This window comes from Castor canadensis, chromosome 11 (assembly GCF_047511655.1).
Source record: "Castor canadensis chromosome 11, mCasCan1.hap1v2, whole genome shotgun sequence".
In the NCBI taxonomy this organism is placed as follows: Eukaryota; Metazoa; Chordata; class Mammalia; order Rodentia; family Castoridae; genus Castor; species Castor canadensis.
Window position 1 is genome coordinate 103,392,333 of NC_133396.1, and position 25,756 is coordinate 103,418,088.

General features: G+C 36.3%; 1 pseudogene; it reads right to left on the reverse strand.

Annotated features, from left to right (window-relative positions):
* Nucleotides 1-3,116: 3,116 nt before the first annotated feature.
* LOC141413893 (eukaryotic translation initiation factor 2 subunit 3, X-linked-like) lies at nt 3,117-4,880 on the reverse strand (annotated as a pseudogene).
* Between the last annotated feature and the right edge of the window lie 20,876 nt (nt 4,881-25,756).

Here is a 25,756-nt window from a genome sequence, read left to right on the forward strand (position 1 = left end):
TTTTAGTATGTTGATTTTGTATCCTGAAACTTCACTGAGTTCATCGGTTAGTTCTAAGCTTTTCTTTTGAAGGTCTTTAGGGTTTTCTCTATATATGATCATGTCTTCTGAAATAAGGGAAAATTTGACTTTTTCATTTCCAATTTTCATACTATTTATGTCTTTTTTGCATTATGGTTAGGACTTCCATTATGCTGAATAAAAAGCATTTTGTTCCAGATCTTAAAGAGAAAGCTCTCAACTTTTCCCATTCAGGGGGATGTTATCTGTGGGCTTGTCATATATGACCTTTATTGTGTTGAGTTTCATTCCTTCTTTACCTAATTTGTTGAGAGTTTTTATCATGAAGGGATTTTAGATTTTGTCAAATGCCTTTTCTCATTTTTGAACTGATACTTTTCTGTCTTTCATTATTTATTAAGATGTAGCATGTTTACTGATTTGCATATGTTGAACCATTCTTGCATCCCAGGATGAATCCTACTTGGTCATGGTGAATGATGTCTTTAACATGCTATTGAATTTGGTTTGCTACAATTTATTTATCTATTTTAGAATTTTTGCATCTATGCTCATCAGGGTTACTGTAATTTTGTTGTCATTATATACTTGCTTATTTTTGGTATCAGTGCAATACTGGTCTCTTAGAATGAGTTTAGAAGAATTCTCTTCTGCTTAGTTTTCTGGGGCAGCATGTGTTACATGCCTTTACTCTGTAAGCTCTATGGGAGGCACAGAAGGGAGGAACATGGAGGAGAATAAGTTAGCAAGACCCTAAATCAAAAACAAGCCAGGCATGGTGGCTCAGTCCTGTAATCCCAGTGAGGTAGGAGGTAGAAGTGGAGGTAGGAGGTAGAGGTGCAGGTAGGAGAATAGTGGGACAATCTTGCTCTGAGCAAAAAATGAAAAGACTCTACCTGAAAAATAAATGAAAGCAAAAAGATCCGAAGACATGGCTCCTGTGATAGAGTGTCTGCCTAAAAGTAGGACCCTGAGTTTAAACCCCAAATTGCCCAAAAATTATTTGTCAAAATAGTTTGACAATAGTAGGCATTAGTTTTTCTTTAAATTTTTGGTAGAATTCAGCTTTGAAAGCTGCCAAGTCCTTGCTTTTTCTTTGATGGGAGACTTTTTTATACTGATTTGATCTCTTTACTCACTATTGGACTGCTGAGATTTTCTACTTCTTCATAGTTCAAGCTTGCTAAGTTATATGTGTCCATTAATTTATACAGTTCTTCTAGGGTTTTCCATTTTGGTGCTGTGCAATTGCTCATAACAGTCTCTTTTGATCCTTTGTATTTCTGTAGTAGCTGTTGAAATTTCTCCTTTTTCATATCTGATTTTTAGTCTTTTGTCTTTTTTTTCATAGTCTAGATAAAGGATTGCTGAATTATCTTTGCAAAATCCCAACTCTGCATTTTATTGATCATTTATATTATTTAGTCTTTATTTTATTTATTTCTACTCTGATATTTATTATTTCCTAATCTCTCCTAATTTTGGGTTTAGTTTTTTCTTGTTCCTTGATGTCCATTGTTAGGCTATTTATTTGTAATTATCTTTCCCTTTTGATACGTGTTTATTGATATAAACTTCCTTCTTAGACTGTCTTTTGTTGTACCACATAGGTTTTGATATGTTCTTTCCATTTTTCATTTGCCTCATTATATAATGACCCTTTTTGACTCTTTTTAGAGTGTTTTACCGAAAATCCACCCATTCTCTCTTTTGGTTTCCATTTGTGTAGAATATCTTTTTGCATTCCTTCACTTTCAGTCTATGTGTGTCTTTTCAGGTGAAGTCTCTTAAAAACAGTGAATTGTTGGATATTGTTTTTTCTTTAATCCACCCAGCTAATTTTATATCTTTGAATTGTATAATTTAGCCCATTTACATTCAATGCTACTATTATATGTGAGGAGTTACTCCCTCAACTTTGTGAATAGTTTTCTAATTGTTTTATAAGACCTCTGTTCCTTTTTTTCCTCTTTTATTGTTTGTCTTGATGATTTCGTGGTTTTCTGTTTCCTCAAAGAAAGTTTGTTTCCTCTCTCTTTCTCATATATGTAGCTGTTGCAATGTTTTTCTTTGTGATTTCTGTGGGGATTACATTTAAAGATCCTATAGTTGTAATGGATAAGAACTTAACTTTGGTTGCATACAAATACTCTAGAATTTCCCCATATATATACATCTTTAAATTGTATTGTGATAATTCACATCTTTTTATATTGTGTGTTCCTTAACAACTTATTGTAGCTATAATAAGTGTTGACAATTTTGACTTTTAACCTTTCTATTAGAAATTTAAAAGGTTTATATACCACTATTGTAGTAAAAGAGTATTCTGAATTTGATTATGAGTTCATCTTATTGGGTCTCCACTAAATTGAGATGTTGTCTTTGTCATCATTGATACTAAAACATATTTCTGGAATTTCTAGTTTGTTTCATTGATATGTATATTCATGTTTTGTTACCAATCTTTAAATTGCTGTAGTTTCAATGAAGCTTATTTTTATTTATAATCAACTGTAGATTATTGGGAAATTTCAAAGAAGTGTGCAGAGAAGTCCCACACCCTTTGTCTAATCTCCATTAATGTTAACATTGTTCATAACTCTAATACATAAGAAAACCAAGACACTGGTGTTGGTGTCCTCCACAGAACTTACTAAGATCTTGGACAGTTATGAATGCATTTATTTGATTTATTTGTGTGTGTAGCTCTACACAATTATCACTTATGTAGCTATGTGTAATTACCACAACAACCAAGATATTTAGCTATCCTGTTATCACCAGTTCCCTGTGTCACTCTTCTCTAAGCATATCTACTTTCTTCCACTCCCTAGCCCATACCAACCAATAACCTATTTTGTATTTGTAAAATTATGTTATTTCACAAATATTATATAAATGGAATCATGTAGTATGCACTCTTTTGAGAAATTTTTTCCCATTGAGTTTAATTTCCTTAAGGGTTATCCAAGTTCTTTCCCATATTAATAGTTTGCTCTTTTTAAATCATGGAGTACACCACAGTTTTACCATTCATCTAGTGAATGATATCTGGATAGTTTTCAGGTTTTTTTTTTTTTTTTTTTTTAAAAAACAAGAAGAAAAATTTTATTTCATGCAAGTTCAGTTATATGTGCAATACAGCAAAAGCTGGTTTTAACATCCATTTTCATTTCAAAGCTATTTGGTAAATCATGAAAATTTTTAGCAATAATCATGTCTGCTAAAATGAAGATTAAATCCATCAACACATCAAACTTGGTATTTACTAGAGGCCATACTATTTAAATAGTAGACATTAAATTTTCCTAACAAAAATGAGAATGATCTGACTGACAGCTTCTACTAATGTAATGAGCTGTAAAATTCTCTAGTTTTGCTTTAAAAATATATTCCTAGTGTTCCTAAGAGAAATTCTGGCTTCATCCAGATGTATTATTAAATGTGATTCTTCATTCATCATCTACTGTTGGCTTGATGGTGACTCCTCTTCTTATCTGGCCCCAACCAATTAAACGCCAATGTTTCTCAACTCGTCTGCTTAGGGCAATTTTTTCTCCTACTTCAGTGCACACAGGGTTAGTGAGAACTATTTTACCCAAATCAGCCTTGACTGCACTAACCCTGCCTCCTGTAGACAAGGATCCAATGTTCACCATAAGTACTTCATTCTTCGACAACTTTTGTACCTTTGCAGCTTTTTTGTCTCCTTCTGTACGTACACCTAGGAGCCGTCTAAGTAGGAAGAAGGAAATTTCCAATTCGGTAAATATTTCAGGTAACGCTCCAACTGTACCAAGAACTTGTCCAACCATTCTGTCAGCTCGGCATAATGTTGGGTCAATTTTTGTCCCAACTCCAATAAGACCCCCTGGAGCAGCATACTGAAGATCATTGTGTTCTGCAAAAAGTGATACAATTTTGGAGAAAATTGGTTTACACATCAGTTTTCCTTCACTATCTTTGGAAACAATGCCAGGTCTGACTTCTACCTCCTGTCCAACCTTCAATACTCCTTTTAAAATACTACCTCCAGCAACACCCCCTTTAAGGTCATCAACCTCACAGCCAGGCTTATTAACATCAAAAGACCTAATAACAATAAGCCGGGGTTCTGAGGTGAAGTCTCTAGGAGGTACTGGAATTTTCTTTACTATATACTCACAGACAACTTCAATATTATATTTCAGCTGAGCAGAAATTGGAATAATAGGAGCTCCCTCAGCTACTGTACCTTGTACAAATGCAAGGATTTGCTCATACTGTTCTTTTGCCTGACTTTCTTTTACCAAATCAATTTTATTCTGCAGAATCAAAATGTGTTTTAGCTTCATAATTTCTATGGCAGCCAGGTGTTCAGAAGTCTGAGGCTGAGGACAAGATTCATTACCAGCTGACTAGTCTGAAGTTCCCTTTGGTCCCTGGGATATCTGTAGGAAACTCATCGGGTGTACTACTTCCACAAGACTTATAACATTCTGGCCGAGGACAATTTGAGTCATCAAGTTTATAAATCTTGGCGTTAGCATATCCAAGCTTAATGGTAATATTTCTTTCTAGCTCATTTTTGAATCTAACAGTGTGAACACCAGAAATAGCTTTTACAACTGTGGATTTCCCATGAGCAACATGACCAATTGTACCTGTCATTCCAGCCATGAGGAAGGCATAAATAGGAGGATCTCAGTTCAGGTTGGCCAAAAATAAAGTCAAAAACCTATATTGATTGTGGCTTGTCTGCTGATAACTTAGTGTGAAAGTGGGGTCAACTTGGTAACATCCAAGGAAGGGAGATCCTGCCGAGAAAGGTGAGGCTGCCCCAAAGTCACTCCACTCTCGCCCGCCGCCATCTTGCCGGAAAGTTCAGGTTTTTTTCATTACGAATAAAATTACTAATAATGTGTGCAAGCTTTTGCTTAAACCTGAGTTTTCATTTCTCCAAGTGTGCAACTGTTGGGTTGTAGGATAAGTCCATTTTTAATATACATCACTGTTAAACCATTTTCCTGACTGGATTTACAATTTGACATTAATAACAGCAATGCATGAGTGATCTTACTTCTCCACATTTTAACTGTCAATTAGTGTTACAACTATTTATTCAATTCAGCCATTTTGGTAGGTAAATGGTGCTATCTTGCTGTGGTTTTTATTGCCATTTCTCTCACATTTAATGAGGTTGTCTATTCTTCATGTACTTATTTGCTACTATGTATATTTTCTGATGAAGTGTCTTTTGCCAATTTTAAATAGATTTTTCATTTTTATAGTGTTTAGTTTCAGAGTTTTAAAAATATATTCTAGTTACTAGTTCTTTTTTAGATATGTGATGTAAAAGTATCTACCCAGTGTAGCTTATATTTTCATCCTCTTAATAGAATGCTTTGCAAAGGAAATGTTTTAAATTATTTCAAAGTCAATTTATTGATTTCCCTCTTTGTATTCAGTTTTTTATTACCAAACCTAAGAATTCCTTGCTTAGTTACAGGTTCAGAAGATTTTATTCTACTCTTTTTCACAAGAAATTTTATAACTTTACCTTTCACATTTAAGCTTATGATCCATTTTGAGTCAATGTTGCAGAAAGTATATGATTCAATTAAGGTTTTTTGGTTTTGTTTGCCTATGGATGTACAAGGCTTTTTGGTAGATTTTCAACACCATTTGTTTAAAAGACTTTCTCTTTATTGCAATATTTTTGCTCCTTTATCAAATATTAATTGAACATATTTGTGTAGTTCTATTTCTGAGTTCTCTATTCTGTTCAATTAATCTATGCTTCATTTATCCCTCTGTCAATATCACACAGTCTTATTATTGTAGCAATATAGTAACACTTAACATTGAGAAAAGCAGTTCTCTCCCAAACTGTTTTTGCCTATTCTAGAGCTTTTCCATTTCTATATAAATTTTAGAGTAAGCTTGGTTTACAAAAGAACCTTGCTGGACTTTATCTTAACCAAAAGACTGAGAAGCAATGTATTGTAAATATGGGTCAATAATAACATATTATACATTTCAAAAATCTAGAAGAAAGGATTTTGAAAGATTTTAACCTATAAAGAAATGACAAATGTTGCAGGAGATACCTAACTTTAAACTGATTTAAACATTACACAACATGCAAATTTATTTAAATATCATATGTTATCTATTAGTATGTATAATTTTAATGGTTTTATGTATTAGCTAAAAATAAATTTAAAAGAATTCTGATAGAAATTTGTTAAGCCAATAGACAAATGTAGGAAGAACTGAACTTTTTAACATGTTGACTCTGTCAATCCACAAACATGGTATGTTTTTCCAAATATTCAGGTACTTTTAAATTTTTTTTCACCAGCATTTTGTAACTTTTGTTGTATAGATCATGCACACTAAACTAAACCTAAGTATTTCATTTTCTTTGACAGTTTTATAACTAGTATTGTGTTTTTATTTTGATTCACCTATTTGTTGTCAGAATATAGAAATGCAACTGATTTTTGTGTGTTGATCTCATATCCACTAATTTTGCTAAACTGACTAGTTCTAAGAGGTGTTTGGAGTAGATTCTTTGGTGTTTTCTTTATAAACAAACATGCCATCTCCAAATAGGGGCAGTTTTTTTTCTTCCTCCACCTGCAGCCTTTCTTTTGTCCTTGCCTTATTACAGTGGTTAGAAATGTATGTATTATTAAACAAGTATGGTAAGATCAGACATCTCATGGATTTAAAGACCCTTTCATATATTATAGGACTTGTATGCTCTGGTGCTTTTATAGGCTTTCCTTGACCATCCTTACAGGTTTATTTCCTCATATGAACTTTAGAATGAGCTACAAAAGATCATTGTTTTTCATTTTATTGGAATTACATTAAATTTATAAGCATAAATAATTCATAATAAATATATAAATAATATACATGAAAAAAATATATAAATAATTTAAAATATTGAGACTCTCAGAATAGAGTTTTCACTGTAATTTAAGTCTCATATTATCTTACTCATTAGAGTTTTTTTTTAATACAAAATTTGCAAAGTTTTACTAGGTTTATTCCAAGGTATATTGCCACTTTTTTTTGATTTGTGGATGAGATTTTTATTACATTAGATTTTCTTATCACTAATATTGATAGTTCTTAATATTGATATTAAGGTTCTTGATCCATATTTTCAAATTGTTTAATAGAATGATTATATAATTAGATGTTCATTATCATACTTTAAGACTGCACTCAGGCAGTTGAACATGAATTGAGAAAAAAGAAGAATCCTTTCTTCACATTAGATTAAAATTCCCAAAGTTTTCATAGTGGCCTACAAGGAGCTACCTCCATTATGTGGCCTTGCCTGATGTAGCCATATATACTTTAAATCCCTGTTCCATCTCCTTTATATTGATATTGAAGTTGTATTTAACAGTATATGAAACACTATATATTTTTTTTATCTTTCTCTCCCCATTAGAATGTAAGTAACACATACACAAAGACTCTTTTTTTGTTTACTGTTATATTATCCACAACTCATACTGGGACATGAACATGTTCAATATTGGTGGAAAGGATGTACACTATCAATGTTTGAAGCCACCAACTTATTGTACCTTAACTTCATGGATTTGCAAAGGGATCATAACTCAGCTTTGGTCAAGCTCAGATTAACCTGGGAAGGGCTGTGCATCTCAAAAGGAGAGGAGAAAATGGTACAAATGAATTATTGGCAGAGAACATTGTAGCATGTGCAGAGATATCAGTCTAGATTCACAGATGTCAGGGAACTGTGCTGAAATCATTTCCTTTTCTGTACCCACAGGATGCAAATGTCTGGGTACAGAACCAGTGTGCAACTTCTGTATTTCTGAATAAAGCTGCTGTGGCTTCTCAGAATGGAGAAAAACATTTCTATCTGCAAGAGGACCCTCTCCCCCATGAAGGGGAAGCCCAGGGGCCCCTACAGCCTTCTACTTCCTCCCTTTTGACTGGGACAGATAATGGTCATAATGGTATTGGAGCAGTACTGATTAATTTCCTTTTAGATTGTCATTCAGGGACAGAAGTCATCAGTTAGGAGAGGCATGGATGGGGTTTCCAAGGATGACTTATATCATTTCCCAGAGAAATATTTCTTAGGCAATTATCGCTGCTTTCTCTTTAAGGAAAAAGCTGATTAAGTGCTGGATGCTATACATAGTGCCTCTATGTTTTTAAATTCCTAATGTAAAATCGTAAGTTGCCTGTATGTCCTACATTCAACCCTAAATCAAAATGTCAAAAATTTATCATGCAAAGATGGTTGCATGTTGGGCTATTAATTATACTGAAAACAGTAATCGTTAATGTTAGCAATTGGTTAGATTATTATACATTCACAAAATTGAATACTGTATAGTTATGTATTAGTAAATATTTTTTTTTCTTTTATTATTCACATGTGTATACAAGGCTTGGTTCATTTCTCCCACCTGCCCCCACCCCCTCCCTTACCACCCACTCCGCCCCCTCCCGCTCCCCCCCCAATACCCAGCAGAAACTATTTTGCCCTTATTTCTAATTTTGTTGTAGAGAGAGTATAAGCAATAATAGGAAGGAACAAGGGTTTTTGCTGGTTGAGATAAGGATAGCTATACAGGGCATTGACTCACATTGATTTCCTGTGCGTGGGTGTTACCTTCTAGGTTAATTCTTTTTGATGTAACCTTTTCTCTAGTACCTGTTCCCCTTTTCCTATTGGCCTCAGTTGCTTTAAGGTATCTGCTTTAGTTTCTCTGCGTTGAGGGCAACAAATGCTAGGTAGTTTTTTAGGTGTCTTACCTATCCTCACCCCTTCCTTGTGTGCTCTCACTTTTATCATGTGCTCATAGTCCAATCCCCTTGTTGTGTTTGCCCTTGATCTAATGTCCACATATGAGGGAGAACATACGATTTTTGGTCTTTTGGGCCAGGCTAACCTCACTCAGAATGATGTTCTCCAATTCCATCCATTTACCAGCGAATGATAACATTTCGTTCTTCTTCATGGCTGCATAAAATTCCATTGTGTATAGATACCACATTTTCTTAATCCGTTCGTCAGTGCTGGGGCATCTTGGCTGTTTCCATAACTTAGCTATTGTGAATAGTGCCGCAATAAACATGGATGTGCAGGTGCCTCTGGAGTAACAGTCTTTTGGGTATATCCCCAAGAGTGGTATTGCTGGATCAAATGGTAGATCGATGTCCAGCTTTTTAAGTAGCCTCCAAATTTTTTTCCAGAGTGGTTGTACTAGTCTACATTCCCACCAACAGTGTAAGAGGGTTCCTTTTCCCCACATCCTCACCAACACCTGTTGTTGGTGGTGTTGCTGATGATGGCTATTCTAACAGGGGTGAGGTGGAATCTTAGCGTGGTTTTAATTTGCATTTCCTTTATTGCTAGAGATGTTGAGCATTTTTTCATGTGTTTTCTGGCCATTTGAATTTCTTCTTTTGAGAAAGTTCTGTTTAGTTCAAGTGCCCGTTTCTTTATTGGTTCATTAGTTTTGGGAGAATTTAGTTTTTTAAGTTCCCTATATATTCTGGTTATCAGTCCTTTGTCTGATGTATAGTTGGCAAATATTTTCTCCCACTCTGTGGGTGTTCTCTTCAGTTTAGAGACCATTTCTTTTGATGAACAGATGCCTTTTAGTTTTATGAGGTCCCATTTATCTATGCTATCTCTTAGTTGCTGTGCTGCTGGGGTTTCATTGAGAAAGTTCTTACCTATACCTACTAACTCCAGAGTACTTCCTACTCTTTCTTGTATCAACTTAAGAGTTTGGGGTCTGATATTAAGATCCTTGATCCATTTTGAGTTAATCTTGGTATAGGGTGATATACATGGATCTAGTTTCAGTTTTTTGCAGACTGCTAACCATTTTTCCCAGCAGTTTTTGTTGAAGAGGCTGCTATTTCTCCATCGTATATTTTTAGCTCCTTTGTCAAAGATAAGTTGGTTATAGTTGTGTGGCTTCATATCTGGATCCTCTATTCTGTTCCACTGGTCTTCATGTCTGTTTTTGTGCCAGTACCATGCTGTTTTTATTGTTATTGCTTTGTAATATAGTTTGAAGTCAGGTATTGTGATACCTCCTGCATTGTCCTTTTGACTGAGTATTGCCTTGGCTATTCATGGCCTCTTGTGTTTCCATATAAATTTCACAGTAGATTTTTCAATCTCTTTAATGAATGTCATTGGAATTTTGATGGGAATTGCATTAAACATGTAGATTACTTTTGGGAGTATCGACATTTTTACAATGTTGATTCTACCAATCCATGAGCATGGGAGATCTCTCCACTTTCTATAGTCTTCCTCAATCTCTTTCTTCAGAAGTGTATAGTTTTCCTTGTAGAGGTCTTTCACATCTTTTGTTAGGTTTACACCTAGGTATTTGATTTTTTTTGAGGCTATTGAAAATGGAATTGTTTTCATACATTCTTTTTCAGTTTGCTCATTGTTAGTATATAGAAATGCTAATGATTTTTCTATGTTGATTTTATATCCTGCTACCTTGCTAAAGCTATTGATGATGTCTAGAAGCTTCTGAGTAGAGTTTTTGGAGTCTTTAAGGTATAGGATTATGTCCTCTGCAAATAGGGATATTTTGACAGTTTCTTTACCTATTTGTATTCCTTTTATTCCTTCTTCTTGCCTAATTGCTCTGGCTAGGAATTCCAGTACTATGTTGAATAGGAGTGGAGATAGTGGGCATCCTTGTCTGGTTCCTGATTTTAGAGGGAATGGTTTCAGTTTTTCTCTGTGAAGTATAATGCTGGCTGTAGGTTTGTCATATATAGCTTTTATAATGTTGAGGAACTTTCCTTCTATTCTTAGTTTTCTTAGAGCTTTTATCATGAAATGATGTTGGATCTTATCAAAGGCTTTTTCTGCATCTATTGAGATGATCAAGTGGTTTTTGTCTTTGCTTCTGTTAATGTGGTTTATTACGTTTATTAATTTTCGTATGTTGAACCATCCTGCATCCCTGGGATGAAGCCTACTTGGTCGTGGTGAATAATATCTTTGATGTGCTGTTGAATTCGGTTTGCCATTATTTTGTTGAGGATTTTTGCATCAATGTTCATTAAGGAGATTGGCCTATAGTTCTCCTTTTTTGAGGCATCTTTGCCTGATTTTGGGATAAGTGTAATACTGGCTTCATAAAATGTGTTTGGCAGTTTTCCTTCCCTTTCTATTTTGTGGAACAGTTTAAGGAGGGTTGGTGTCAGTTCTTCTTTAAAGGTCTGATAGAATTCAGCAGAGAATCCATCAGGTCCTGGACTTTTCTTTTTGGGGAGACTCTTGATTGCTGCTTCAATTTCATTTTGTGTTATAGGTCTATTCAGGTGTGATTAATTTCCTCTTGGTTCAGTTTTGGATGATCATATGTATCTAGAAATCTGTCCATTTCTTTAAGTTTTTCAAATTTATTTGAATATAGGTTCTCAAAGTAGTCTCTGATGATTTCCTGGACTTCCATGGTGTTTGTTGTTATCTCCCCTTTTGCATTCCTAATTCTACTAATTTGGGGTTTTTCTCTCCTCATTTTAGTCAGGTTTGCCAGGGGTCTATCGATCTTGTTTATTTTTTCAAAGAACCAACTTTTTGTTTCATTAATTCTTTGTATGGTTTTTTTGGTTCTATTTCGTTGATTTCAGCTCTTATTTTTATTATTTCTCTCCTTCTATTTGTTTTGGGATTTGCTTGTTCTTGTTTTTCTAGGAGTTTGAGATGTATCATTAGGTCATTGATTTAGGATCTTTCAGTCTTTTTAATATATGCACTCATGGCTATAAACTTTCCTCTCAGGACAGCCTTAGCTATGTCCCATAGGTTCTGGTAGGTTGTGTTTTCATTTTCATTGACTTCCAGGAATTTTTTAATTACCTCTTTTATTTCATCAATGATCCATTCTTCATTAAGTAATGAGTTATTTAGTTTCCAGCTGTTTGCATGGTTTTTGTCTTTACTTTTGTTGTTGAGTTCTACTTTTACTGCATTGTGGTCAGATAGTATGCACGGTATTATTTCTACTTTCTTATATTTGCTGAGGCTTGCTTTGTGCCCTAGGATATGATCTGTTTTGGAGAAGGTTCCATGGGCTGCTGAGAAGAATGTATATTGTGTAGAGGTTGGATGAAATGTTCTGTAGACATCTACTAGGTCCATTTGATCTATTGCATATTTTAGATCTTGGATTTCTTTATTGAGTTTTTGTTTGGATGACCTATCTATTGATGATAATGGGTTGTTAAAGTCTCCCACAACCACTGTGTTGGCGTTTATATATGCTTTTAGGTCTTTCAGGGTATTTTTGATGAAATTGGGTGCGTTGACATTGGGTGCGTACAGATTGATGATTATTATTTCCTTTTGGTCTATTTCCCCTTTTATTAGTATGGAATGTCCTTCTTTATCTCGTTTGATCAATGTAGGTTTGAAGTCTACTTTGTCAGAGATAAGTATTGCTACTCCTGCCTGTTTTTGGGGGCCATTGGCTTGGTAAATCTTCTTCCAGCTTTTCATCTTAAGCATATGCTTATTTCTGTCGATGAGATGAGTCTCCTGTAAGCAACAAATTGTTGGATCTTCTTTTTTAATCCATTTTGTCAAGCGGTGTCTTTTGATGGGTGAATTAAGTCCATTAACATTAAGCGTTAGTACTGATAGGTATGTGGTGATTCCTGCCATTTAGTTGTCTTAGTTGTTTGAAGGTTTGATTGTGTGTACCTAACTTGATGTTACTCTCTACTGTCTTGCTTTTTCTTATCCTGTGGTTTGGTGCTGCCTGCCTTTTCATGGTTAAGTTGGGTGTCACTTTCTGTGTGCAGGATCCCTTGCAGAATCTTTTGTAATGGTGGCTTTGTGGTCACATATTGTTTTAGTTTCTGCTTATCATGGAAAACTTTTATTGCTCCACCTATTTTGAATGATAGCTTTGCTGGGTAGAGTATCCTGGGGTTGAAGTTATTTTCATTCAGTGCCTGGAATATCTCACCCCACGCTCTTCTTGCTTTTAATGTTTCTGTTGAGAAGTCTGCTGTGATTTTGATGGGTTTACCTTTGTATGTTACTTGTTTTTTCTCTCTTACAGCCTTCAATATTCTTTCCTTAGTTTCTGAACTTGTTGTTTTAATAATATGTCGTGGAGTAGTTCTATTTTGATCTGGTCTGTTTGGTGGAGGCCTCTTGCATTTGTATGGGAATATCTTTCTCTAGATTTGGGAAATTTTCCGTTATTATTTTGTTGAATATATTACGCATTCCCTTCGCTTGCACCTCTTCTCCTTCTTTGATGCCCATGATTCTCATGTTTGGTCTTTTGATGGAGTCAGTGAGTTCTTGCATTTTCTTTTCACAGGTCTTGAGTTGTTTAGTTAATAGTTCTTCAGTTTTTCCTTTAATTACCATGTCCTCTTCAAGTTCTGAGATTTTGTCTTCTGTTTGTTCTATTCTGCTGGATTGGCCTTCCATTTTGTTTTGCAGTTCTGTTTCGTTCTTTTTTCTGAGGTTTTCCATATCCTGGCAGTTTTCTTCTTTATTGTTGTCTCTTTTTGTCCTGAGTTCATTTATCCATTTATTCATTGTGTTGTCTCTTTCACTTTGGTGTTTATACAGTGCTTCTATGGTTTCCTTTATTTCTTCTTTTGCTTTTTCAAATTCTCTATTTTTGTTGTCTTGGAATTTCTTGAGTGTCTCCTGTACATTTTGGTTGACCCTATCCAGTATCATCTCTATAAAATTCTTGTAGTATGTCTTCGTACTTGTAGTATGTCTTCTTTTAAATTATTCTTGTGGGCTTCATTGGGTCCTTTGGCATAGTTTATCTTCATTTTGTTGGAGTCTGGATCTGAGTTTCTGTTCTCTTCATTCCCCTCTGGTTCCTGTACTAATTTTTTGCTGTGGGAAACTGGTTTCCCTGTTTTTTCTGTCTTCCCATCATTGTCCTTGGTGTTGTTACTGTCCCTCTACTGTGTGCAATTAAATATTTTCTAGCTTGTAATAATAACAATGGTAATATTTAGAATGGAAGGGTGAGCTGAGATGGAAAGCAAGAAGTTAAAGAAAAGGGGAAAACAAATATACAGACAAGAGGGAGAAAGCAGAACAAGGTATCAGACAAGAGAGTTTCAAAGGTATAAACAGGGAGTGTTAGTGTACTAATCGACAGTAAGCTGAACAGACATTAGAGAGACAGAGAGAGGATTGAAAATCAAAGATAAAAAAATAAAAAATAAGTAAATGAAAGAAATATCTATATATAAAAATGAATTAAAATTAAATGGAAAATAGAAAATTAAAAAAAAAAAAACCAAAAAACTTCCAAGTTTATATGCAATGCAGTTTCAGTCTTAATAATTTGGGTGTCCGTCTCAATCTCCAGTCCTGGAGTTGGTGCCTCAGATGTTGTTCTGTAGTTGTCTCATCAAAGGGTATGCATAAAGTAGAACAAAACTACACACTCACACACACACACACAGACCCACACCAAGTGTCCCAAGTTCAAATGCAGTACAGTTTCAGTAAGTTTTTCGGCTTGCAGGTGTAATTCGGTTGTTCTCTCATCAAAGGTAGTGAGAAAAAGAAAAAAAAGCGTCTGGAGACAATTCTGAGAGTGGTATCTGAAACTGTGGCTTGCCTGCTTGCTGCTCTCAGCCTGTAGCTGTCAGCGTTATTTATGAAGATCTCTGGGGTGAGCTTAGCACTCACCTGGTCCCACAGGCTTTGTTTTCTCAGAGTTCTCCTGTGCGGGAGCCTCTGCTACAGAATTTCCCCTTTCCAAGCACTGGGAAAGGTGACACTGCCCCCGCGTTGTCAGGCCTGCGTGTTTATTTACAGTTCATGTGGGAGGTGGGTCTTCCCCCCTCTCCTCTGAAGTTTTCCTCCCACTGCCACTTTCAGAAGCTTTCCTGCTCCTGCTTACTGGGCGGTGCTGCTGCTCCTGCCGGCAGCCATGTTTATTTACAGTTCACATGGGAAGTGGGTCTTTCTTCCTCTCCTGTGGAGTTTTCCTCCCTCAGCCACTCTCACAAGCGTCCCCACTCCTGGTTGCTGGGTGTGCACCCCGCTCCCGCCAGAGGCTCTCCGGCCCGCCCGGCTTGTTTATTTACAGTCCCGGGAAGGGTTCTCTTCCCCCGATATTCAGCGCTCAGGGCACCCCACCCTCTTTCCAGTGTGTCTTAACTGTTCTTATTGCTTATTACTCAGTTTCTCTTTTTTTCCCGGGTGGAGATCAGTCTGTCCAGGAGGCTATGCTGCTCTGGCCCAGGCTTGTCTGTGGGAGTACCACGGTACCGTGAAGCTCACCTGGTCCGCGTCTTCCCAAGCCGTATGGGTGCTGGCCACTGGCGGCCCTAGGGGCCCTCATTGTTTCTCTGTTTAACGTGAAGTGGAGATTCTCTGCACCGGCTGGAGATGTGGAGGGGTCAAAGTTATGCCTTTTCTCAGTGATTATGCCTGCAAAGTGTGTCTCCAGCGTCTCTCCAAGATTTCACTATAGGAGGGTTGCTTTCTGCTTCCTACCTCTAGCCGCCATCTTGGAGTCTCTAGTAAATATTTTTTGATGTAGAGAGATCTATGTGACATAAGATTAAACAAATTGAGGTAATAAAGTGGCATTATAGTATGATCCCATTACATACATGTCTGTGAAGAAATGACTATTTGAACATCAATATCAACTTTTGTCAATTAACCTAGAGATCAGAAATAAAATTTGTTACAGGAAGAAACCTGCTATTGGTTCTGTCCAGGGGTGCATACCAGTGGGAGGGAGGAAGGCGGGCATGAGGAAAGAGTGAATGAGGGTGAATATGGTGATTGTATTTTGTATTCATGTATGAAAATAGAATAATGAAACCTGTTGAAGTGGTTCTAAGAAGGGGGGTGGAGGATGAGAGAGAGCAATGGAGCGGGTAAGTCTAAGTTATATTGTAAGCACATATGTAAATATCACAATGTATCCCCCTTTACAAAAGATTATATGCTAACAAAATAAAAAAACTTTAGTGTGTTCTTTATGGTAAAAAATGCATCACCTCCCTCTCCACCACGGTGGTATAACTCAGTGATAGAGCAGCTGCTTAGTGGATGTGAGGCCCTGGGTTCAATTTCTGTCACTAAAAAACCCCCAAACAAACCCAAAAATGACAGAGGAAATACTCTTGTTATTATCATTGGGTAAATGAAAAGATCAGGTTAGTGAGTATCAATTACATAGCCCAAATTTCAGAGCAAGTAACTCACTAAAGACTATTTGTCCAAGTTTAGACATAGCAACTCAATTTTATTAGTATCAGAATGAACACTACTGAATAAATTATCATTATCCAGATGCAAAGAAGACTCATTTACAAACCCAAATATCAATTTTTAAAACTTTTATCTATGGATATATCATTCACATGGTCGAACTATATATAACTCTCTTTTCTTAGTACCAAGGCAATTGAAAAATAGAATTAGTTCATTCATCCATTTAGTCATTCAAATGTTTAAGTATTTATTGATTGCCTAGGTTATGCTAAATTCTGTGGTAGAAGTTGGCTCTTGAGTGACATACAATAAAATTTATGATCCTATTCCCATGAAGTTTATGATTTAATGCAGAAAGACAGATATTAAAAATTGTGATAAGTGCATCAAAGAAAAATTATATGGTTCTATGAGCAAATAAAATAAGGTAAACTTTTATATTGGGCTTGAAATAGTTAGGATTCTTGATTGCAAGGGACAGAAACCCAACTTAAACTAGCTTAGGTTTTAAAAACAAACAACACAGAGGAAATGTAATAACTGCTTTAGTCTGAGTTTTCTAGAAATCAGAGCCTGAGGCAGGGATTTTATTGTGACATTTTGTTTGGGAAGTGGAAACTCAAGTGAACAAGGATAAGAAAGAAGAGAATGAGGGAAGCAGAGACATGAGGAACTGTTAAGTAGTGCCTTTGATCATATCAAGTCATAAAGAAACACAGTAAAGTCACAAAACAGCAGCAACCACTGGGCTTGTAGAACTTCTCTAGAGAGATTGTCAAAAAGATGATATCAACTGTCCTTCCTAGAATCCAAGGTGATTGCAGAATAACTCAATAAGAAAGGGTTAGAGCAAAGACAGATACAAAACTGAGCAGGGATGCCAAGCTTTTTTCCTGCTTTTAGTTAATTGTGGGCCCTTGGTGCTTTTCAGCAAAAGTAGTTTGAGCATCTCTTACAATTGCAATGAAACTATACATCCAAACAGTCCATGAGATCTAGAAGAAATAGCCGACCCATATACTCCTATATTCCATGTCGTGGTAGTGACTCCAAATACTGGAATGTTTAATATACATAGAACCAGAGTAAAGGGCTTGTGAAAAGTCACTTGGGCTGTGGTAGAACTTAGTTTTCTCTCCCCCCCAAATGGACCTTGTTTCTTGTTATGCCATGGTACATCTATCAGGGTGAGCATTGATTCCCTTAGGCACTTGGTGATTGGAGTGATGGTTGAGCTGCTGAAACCCCTGGATCATTCATTTTCTTCTAGATCAGCCTCCTTTGGGGCTTCAGATTCCCTGTAGTTTATGCCAAATTGCTCCAAAAATATTATCATGGTATGAGAAATCTGGGGAGGACCAAATGGAAGTACACTTTCTTCTACCTTTGTCATATGTCGCTGACAGGTGTTTCTGCTCTGCAGCTGGTGCTGGAGACACATATGCACTCGCTTAACTTTTGATTCTAGTGTAGAGCCATGATTTTTGAGGCTGAAGTAGGGTGGTGCTAAAGTGACCTGAGGGCGTGTAGTAATAACTGATTATCAGAATCTGAGAAGAAAGTGGATTTCTCAGAATGCAAGTCTTCTCGGGAGCACAGAGAGACTAATTTGCTCTCCTTTGTTTTACTTCCCGCCTGTACCTGAAAGTCAGTAAGTACATCTATCTACCTCAGTTCTTGTGTCTAGTAAGAAAAGAATTTAGGCAATGCAGTGAAAATGAGAGTAAAGTTTATTAGGAAAGGAATACACTTTAATAGACTGAAAGCCAGTTGTCTCTAGAGTGAGAAGACAACATTGTTACTAAAAGAGGGGTTTTCCTCAGATTGCCAGTTTCCAGGCAAAATCACAGGTACTTAGATCCACAAACATGAAAAGAATTTTAAGGTGTCTCACACACAAAAGGGAGATTTACACAAGGTGAAAATTTTAGCAAAGATTTATTTTAGTATAACAGGATAAAGGTAGGGAGAAGTGGGAAAAAAAAGGGGAGAAACATTTCTTGCTCCCCATGCAGGAAATGGGAGTTATGACTCAAAAATGGTGGCTCTTATCTGTAGTCTTATACTTTCTAAGCTGTAGAATATATGTGGTCATGCCATCTAGCAATTCCTAATAATTAAGACAATGAGTCTAGGTACCCAAGATGAGTACTGTTTATTATTTTAAAACATGGAGATGTAATGTAGGGCCACCAAAACATAGGGACAATAGGTATTTTTTTGGATTTTCTTTTGCTAGGCATGCCTTTTTTTTTTTCCTATCCCTGTATGCATTCAAGGAGCCTTGTGGTCTCTTAAAATCTCAAATAGGAAGACAGATACACATAGCTCCTTTTAGTCTCCATGGTCTTGTGACTTAACATCTGAAAGGAGGTGGGAGGGGACTAGCTGCTCTAGTTTTTCAATTTTTACATCCTCATTCTAATGTCTGAGTCTGGTCCTTTTAATATTTATTTAAAGTAATATGATTTTTCTGTCTCCTCATCTAGCTCTCACACCTACTATTTACCTTTGCCCAGTCCTGACACAGCTATCTAATTGAAATAAACCTCTCTGGTTCTAGTGAGCTCTAGTACCTGATTGGAATATATGATACCCATCAAAAGTCTTAGGGAGGAAAAATGGTTGAGAACCATTGACAGTTAACTTAGTTTTCTAATTTATATTTTTCAAGATTGCCACCGATTTCTACTTTATTACATTCTGGGCTCCTTGTTGGGACTTGAGAGCTACCAAGATTTATCAAAACAAATCTGTATATGATTCTTTTGAGTGGGTCACTCCTGCTTGAGAGAACTGGGTCCTGGAACATTCCTTCTTTATGCGTTAAATATGTTTGTCTTTATTTCACAGGGTGAGAGTACTTTGTTTTTCTTTAGATTCTGGGGCTCCATCCTATATGTGCAGCTTTTATAATAATTTTGGTTGTGATTCAGGAATAGTATTTATGATACCCTCTGTTACCTCATGTCACTGTGCACTGCTTCAAACATCTTTGTACATTGTGACATTTATTTTCCTCTTGAGGGTATCCTTCTAAAATTGGATTACTGAATCAGAAAGAAATTGAGCAGATCTTTTCATATATTGCGAACATTTTTTTTTCCTGGAAAACGACCGTTTTTCAATGCCCCTAGCAATATTCTTATTTTCAAATGACCTATTACCATTTCATTTTTATCCTTTACATTTATTTTTGATAATTTAACTGCACTGTGCCTAGGAAAATATTGAAATATAAATATACATGTCTTTCTTCTCACTTCTCTTTCAAAGTGGAATTCTTTATTTGCTCTGCTTAGCATCTGGGCTCGATAAAGATAATAGGAGAACCTGAGAGTGCAATGATTGATTTCCTTGAGAAAGGGCACAGAGGTACCTGCAAAAAAAAAAAAATTCTGAACTAAAGAGAGAAGTTGATTAGAGATAGAAGTGTTGGAATAAGAGCTAGGGAACTAGAGTATTTAAAGAGATTTTTTAAAAAGTGTTGGAAGTAATAGCTGTGGTGCAAGTGCACTTTTAGGGAGAAAGATAGATAAAAAAAGATACCAAGGAATTGGAGTTTGTGTTGTGCAAAGAAATTTCTTTTTTAAAAAATGCAGTTAGGAAAAAATAAATGCAGTTAGGAAAGAGATAACCTTTACCATGACTACCATAGTCTCTGGCTTATTTATAAACAAGTAGGAATACATCCTCATCACAGTTATGACGTTATTCTAAATACCCTCCCAAATTTGAAGAGATATTGTGGAGACAGCTCTGAGGTCTTAGAAATGCCCACTGAAGAAATAACACAGTTTGGACTTGTGTATATTTCATGCAGAGCTAGAGTTATAGTGTTTGTTGAACTCACTGATATGAAGAGAAATAACTCCTACAGACAGTGTTTGCTATTGTTGTTTGTTTGTTTTTAAACTTAATTTCAATGGATATTCATTTTTTAATGAATTTGGGTTCTTTTAGGTGAAAGGTTCTAGGTAGTTATAATACTGTGAATTATTTATATGTGGTCTTCATCGCCATTTCCTGTTAGCATAGAATTTCTGAATTGATAGTGTCTTTTCAAATGCTAATGAGTTGACTGATGGCTGGCAGCACCTAAGTAGCTTCATGATGGTAGCTGGTCACCAGACACAACAAGGCAACATTATAATCTTGGAATTTTCAGTCTCATCTCCCAGCCTCACAGGAGGAGAGAAGGCTAAAGGTTAAGTTAATCACCAATGGCCAATGATTAAAGGTTAAATTGATCACCAATGGCCAATGGTTAAATCATGCTTACATATCGAATACTTAAAAGAACAGGGTTCAGCGTCTGATTTGTTAAATATGCAGAGGATCAAGAGCAGCACACCTGGAGAAAGTATGGTAACTCTGCTCCCCTGCGCTCATAACTCGACTGTGTGTCTCTTCATCTGTGTCCTTTGTGATAAACCAGTAAACATGTGTCCTTGTGTTCTATGGGATGCTTGAGGAAATTAATCAAACTCAAAGAAAGGGGTTATAGAAACCCTCATTTATAACTGGGGGTGTTCAAAGGCCCAGGTTAAGCAACCTATGGCTTCTAATTGATACCTAAAGTGTGTGAAAGGGGAAGTTTTAGGGACTGAGCCCTCAATCTGTGAGATCTGATGCTTTCTCCAAGTAGATAGTGTTAGAATTAGGTTGGATTAGATTACACTCAGCTTGTGCCAACTTCTATGGTATTCACTGTTTGCTTGCTTGTGGGGAGAAATCCCACCTTTTAAGGTCAAGGGAAACTTCTCTGTTGATAGTGTTGTAAGAACAGAGGAAAAATAGGCAGTTTGTGTTTCCAACATAGTAGCTTACCCCAACACTTCTGTGGACTGAATGGCTGTGGTGAGGGGTGCCATTAAGCAAATTCTGGACAAGTAATTATCCCAGTGCTACCACAAACAAGAGAAGCTAATGGGAGGTTAAGTAGAAAAGGTTGAAGAAGACATCAAATTATAAGCATGCTCTTAAAGCTTACAGGTTGTTTAACCTGGGAGGCAAAGTCATATTGGAGATTAAGTAGATCCCACAATGCCACCCAAGGGCACACAGATTTGTTAACATATCTACAATTTCCCATAGGATTGCTAAGAAAGGGATACTTTAGCATGGATCTTTACTTTAGAGAAGAGCGACATCTGGTGGCATTCATTTAGAAAAAGCTCTGCAGGGCTGGTAGAGTGGCTCAAGCATTAAGAGTGCCTGCCTAGCAAGCGGAAGGCCTTGAGTTCAAACCCTCGTGACTCATCCCTGCCTCCAAAAAAATCCTTCTGCCGGGCTCTTGTGGCTCACACCTGTAATCCTAGCTTCTCAGGAGGCAGAGATCAGGAGGATCACAAATAGTTTGAGAGACTGTCTCAAAAAAACCCATCACCAAAACGGGCTGGTGGAGTGGCTCAAGGTGTAGGCCCTGAGTTCAAACCCCAGTACTGCAATAAATAAGTAATAAATAAAGGCAAGCTCTGCAAACATGCCATATTCATGGCATACAGTATAGCCAGGTACGTATTCATATTATAACTGAACACAGTGGGTTCCCATCTTGGTTAGAGCAAATCAGAACAATCATGGTCAAGAAATAAATGAGTAGAGAAAGATTTGTTACTTGCAGCAGTTAAGGAGAGCTGTTTCCAAAGCAATGTCCTCCTCAAAGGAAGCATGGGGTTTTTATTTGGAGAGTCTATATATTCACATAAGAAAGTGCAGTAGGGATGGCCCATCCCTGAGTACTCAGTTTAAGGTTGTACTTCAAGAAGGAAAGATGGCAGACACATTTTTAGGCATGCTTAGCTCAGGTCGTGAAGCACATGTTTGCAAGTTTAAAATAGCAAGGATTCTTTGGAGGCATCCTCAGCTTGAGTCATGAATTTTAGCTGAAAAAAAGGAAAAGACACTTTGATAACATATTAATAAAGGAGTTTGCCCCTAAAGGTGCCTGCCTTGCTTAGTGGCTGACAATATGATAGCAGCCAGATATTCCTGTTAATGTGTTTTCCATCATGATTGTTACAAAGTCCTCAAATCTAAAGTCTTCCAAAAACAAATTTGACAGACTGGGCCAAGCCAGTCAAAATGACAGTAGAAGGAGAAGAGGACTCATGCGAATCCAGTAAGAACAAGGTAATATCAAAGTAATATCATCTTTCATGAGAAGGAAATTTGAAGCTGAGGTGTCCCAACTAGATTTTGAAAACCTCTGAAAAGATTATGTTGATTTCACTGGGTAAAAGTTGGCAGGGACAAAAAGTAAAGTGTGAAGAATTCAGCAATTCTCCCATTTTTGCAGAGAATTCCTTATTTGCACAACTCAATTTGGCTGATCAATATAATCTAAGGAGAGTGTCAATCTAACTTTTGGAGTGTATTTGAAGGTGGCATAGAGAAAAGAGTTTTCAGATGCTCATAATCTAAATATTTTCAATGAGTAACAATCAAAGAAAAACAAAAACTAAGACTTAGAAATGTAAGTTTATGCTAATAAAAAATTAACAAGTATTTTTAAAGGGAGTTTTCTTAGTTAATTAAATTTCCTAGAGATTTTCAAGTGCAGTGTATTTATAAGTTTAATGAACCATATTTGATTTCTTCACCGGAAAATTGCATAATAGATTTTCTCATTTACTTAAATAATCACAAATCAGATAATTGCATGTATAAATATAGTGACTATTAAGTTTTCCTCAGGATGTTTGCAAATAGAAAATTTCTTTTTAAACTTTCATCTTTAAATCACAGTTTTGTTGGAATAATTTCCCCTCAACTATCTAGTGTTCTGGTTTACTTAATTAGTCAAGAAAATAGATGATTGTGCTGTGAATTCCTCTACGTCAGTGGTTAAGAGATATCTAGACATCATCAAGATGGACTGGTAGACTACTGTGCTGCTACTTACAGTGCTTGCCCCATGTTTACCCAAAGAAGCTTCCTAACAGAACTTTGCAGTCTTGGGGCTGTTAACAATAGTATTTTCCTAGGTTGTCTCTAGCTCTCTGATGTTCAAAGCATCTGCTAAATTGACTGCTGTGCATACCATTGGGAATTTTTATAAGGGCAGAAGTAAGGCTTGCATCCTTATTGAAATTGGCTGTTAAAATCCATAAGATTCTATTCTTTGTGATATTAAACAGAAAAATGAAAACTTACATAAATTACTCACTGAAGAGAAACTGAGAACCACAGTTGAAGGAAAACGTGACTAATACAAGTCATTACCTCAAAATCATAAGACTGAAACCATGGAATATAGAGAAAATATGCTGCCTTCAAGAAATATGCCAACAATTTAGACTATTTGAGCTATTTGGGATATTTCCTTAGAATATAATAGAAATTTCTTTTTAATTCAAAAACTTTTAGAGAGTCATATATAAGATACATATTGGAGCTCAAATAAATATTCTCTCAAAAACCTCTCAGAATTCTAAATCACTTGTATTGTAGAATTAGAATTTCTTGAATAATTTATTAAGTACTCCAATATGCCATATATTTTTCAAATATCATGAATATCCAAAACATTAAATATACAAAAATTATTTCTCAACAGGTAGAGAAATATTAACTAATAACATGTATTTTCTTACTACATTATACTAATTATTACCTTTACCTTCATTGAATCAAAGCCCTTTCATTGTTAAAGAAAACATTTTAGCATTTTGTAGTAATTTTGTGTTCTTAGTATCAGAATTTTGCTTAATTGCTATTTACAGAGACCTGAAATGATAGCTTAGAAATATTAGAAATTTTTCTTTCATCTAAAAGATGTCTATTTCTGTGAAGATTGAATCTTTTCAAAGAGGTTCATAAAATCTAACTGGGTCATGCAGAGTCTCTTTCATTTCGAGGTCCATCCATGGCACTCTTTCTCCTGCTGCATTTGGCACCTCTTTTCTGGGCTTCTTTTAGTTTTCTATTGTGTCATCTTCAGCTTGTGGCTTCCATCTTAAAGGTTGCCTCAAGGTTGCTGCTACAACACTTTTATTATATGCAGAAAGAAGGAAGAACAGAAAAGTCCCCAAGTTGAGTCAGCCTAATCTTTTTCCTTGGTGGGGCTTTCCCAGAAGTACTACCCAGGAATTTCTATCTATATATCATTGCTGAGAATGCAGTCATACAGAAACCCCATCTGCAGAGGAGGGGAGGGAAATCTGGTCACAATGCTGCTCCCTGCGGTTCCTAAGTAAGAAGGGAAGGTTGGCTGTTTGGACGAGGACCAAAAATCTCAGTCACATGCTGTCAAGCATGTTGGCCTTTAAGTGCTGGTGGACCAATGTTGCGTATAGATCAGAGATTTTTGCTGAGACATAAGGTCTAGAGCTACAGACCTCTAACGTTTCCCCTTTTGAACTTGAAAAATAAGTCAAATCCTATTTTGTAGTTTCCATGCCAATACAGACTTCAAATCTATGTCCTATAAATGGGATGGTCTTTCAGCTCATGGTACTTGGATTCAAATTGCATCTCAATAAAATTTCAAGTCTGATCAGAGGCTATGACCACCTCTACTAATCCTTTAACAGACATTTTTGTTAGTAGATTAGATTTAACTAATTGTACTCCAGATTTCCTTCATATTTTCTGCTGGCAGGGGCATAGGTCTCATAGATATGTACAGAGCATATGAGTATAGTTTCTGGATCTGAAGTCATAGCTCCTTGGGACTTCCTAGTGAAGAGAAGAAAATCAGTAACTCATAAGGAAAAGATGTAGGAGAAGGCTCCCTAGAAGTGGAGGTAAGTGTAGAAAATCTAAAATAGGGTAGGGAAAATAAAAACTTGGTAAAAACAGAAGAGATTTGGGGAGAGCAGGTGCTATGATGAGTGATATTTTAGAAGGTATGACTGTGTGTTGCATCCATCACATTTTACCACTCCTCTCCTCTGTCAACTCTTCAAGAACCAGTCTCTAAAGACCTGTGTTATTGATCAACATTTTTGATGCTTATACTTCTCTATATTTTTAACCATCAAAAATGGTTTTATGAATGCAAAGACCCACCTTACCGAGTTTCAATCACACTGTGACTTGTGATAACTCACATCTCTTCCACAGAACTGAGTAAGGATACAGTTGTGGGTGGTGAGCTCCATACAACCTTCAGATGATTTGTGGGAAATAAAAGGCTCAGGTCTGTTTTGTGTCTAGGAGTCTGGGCAACAACACAGATTCTCCATTCTACAAGGTTAGAAATGGCTGGGTTGAGGCATCAAAGACCAGAGTCCATCAGGCAGCAAATCTTTATTGGGCATGTGTTATATTCCAGGTATGATCTATACACTAGGAGAGAAATGGTAAACAAATTAGATAGCACCCCCTTCCCTCCATTCCAAGCTTATATTTTATGAGCCTGATGCAGCCCCACCAAGTCTCCTATAGGGCCACATTTTTAACCATTTTAATTGTATGGAATAAACTGACATCACTGGAGATATGGACAAATGCCAACATGGATGG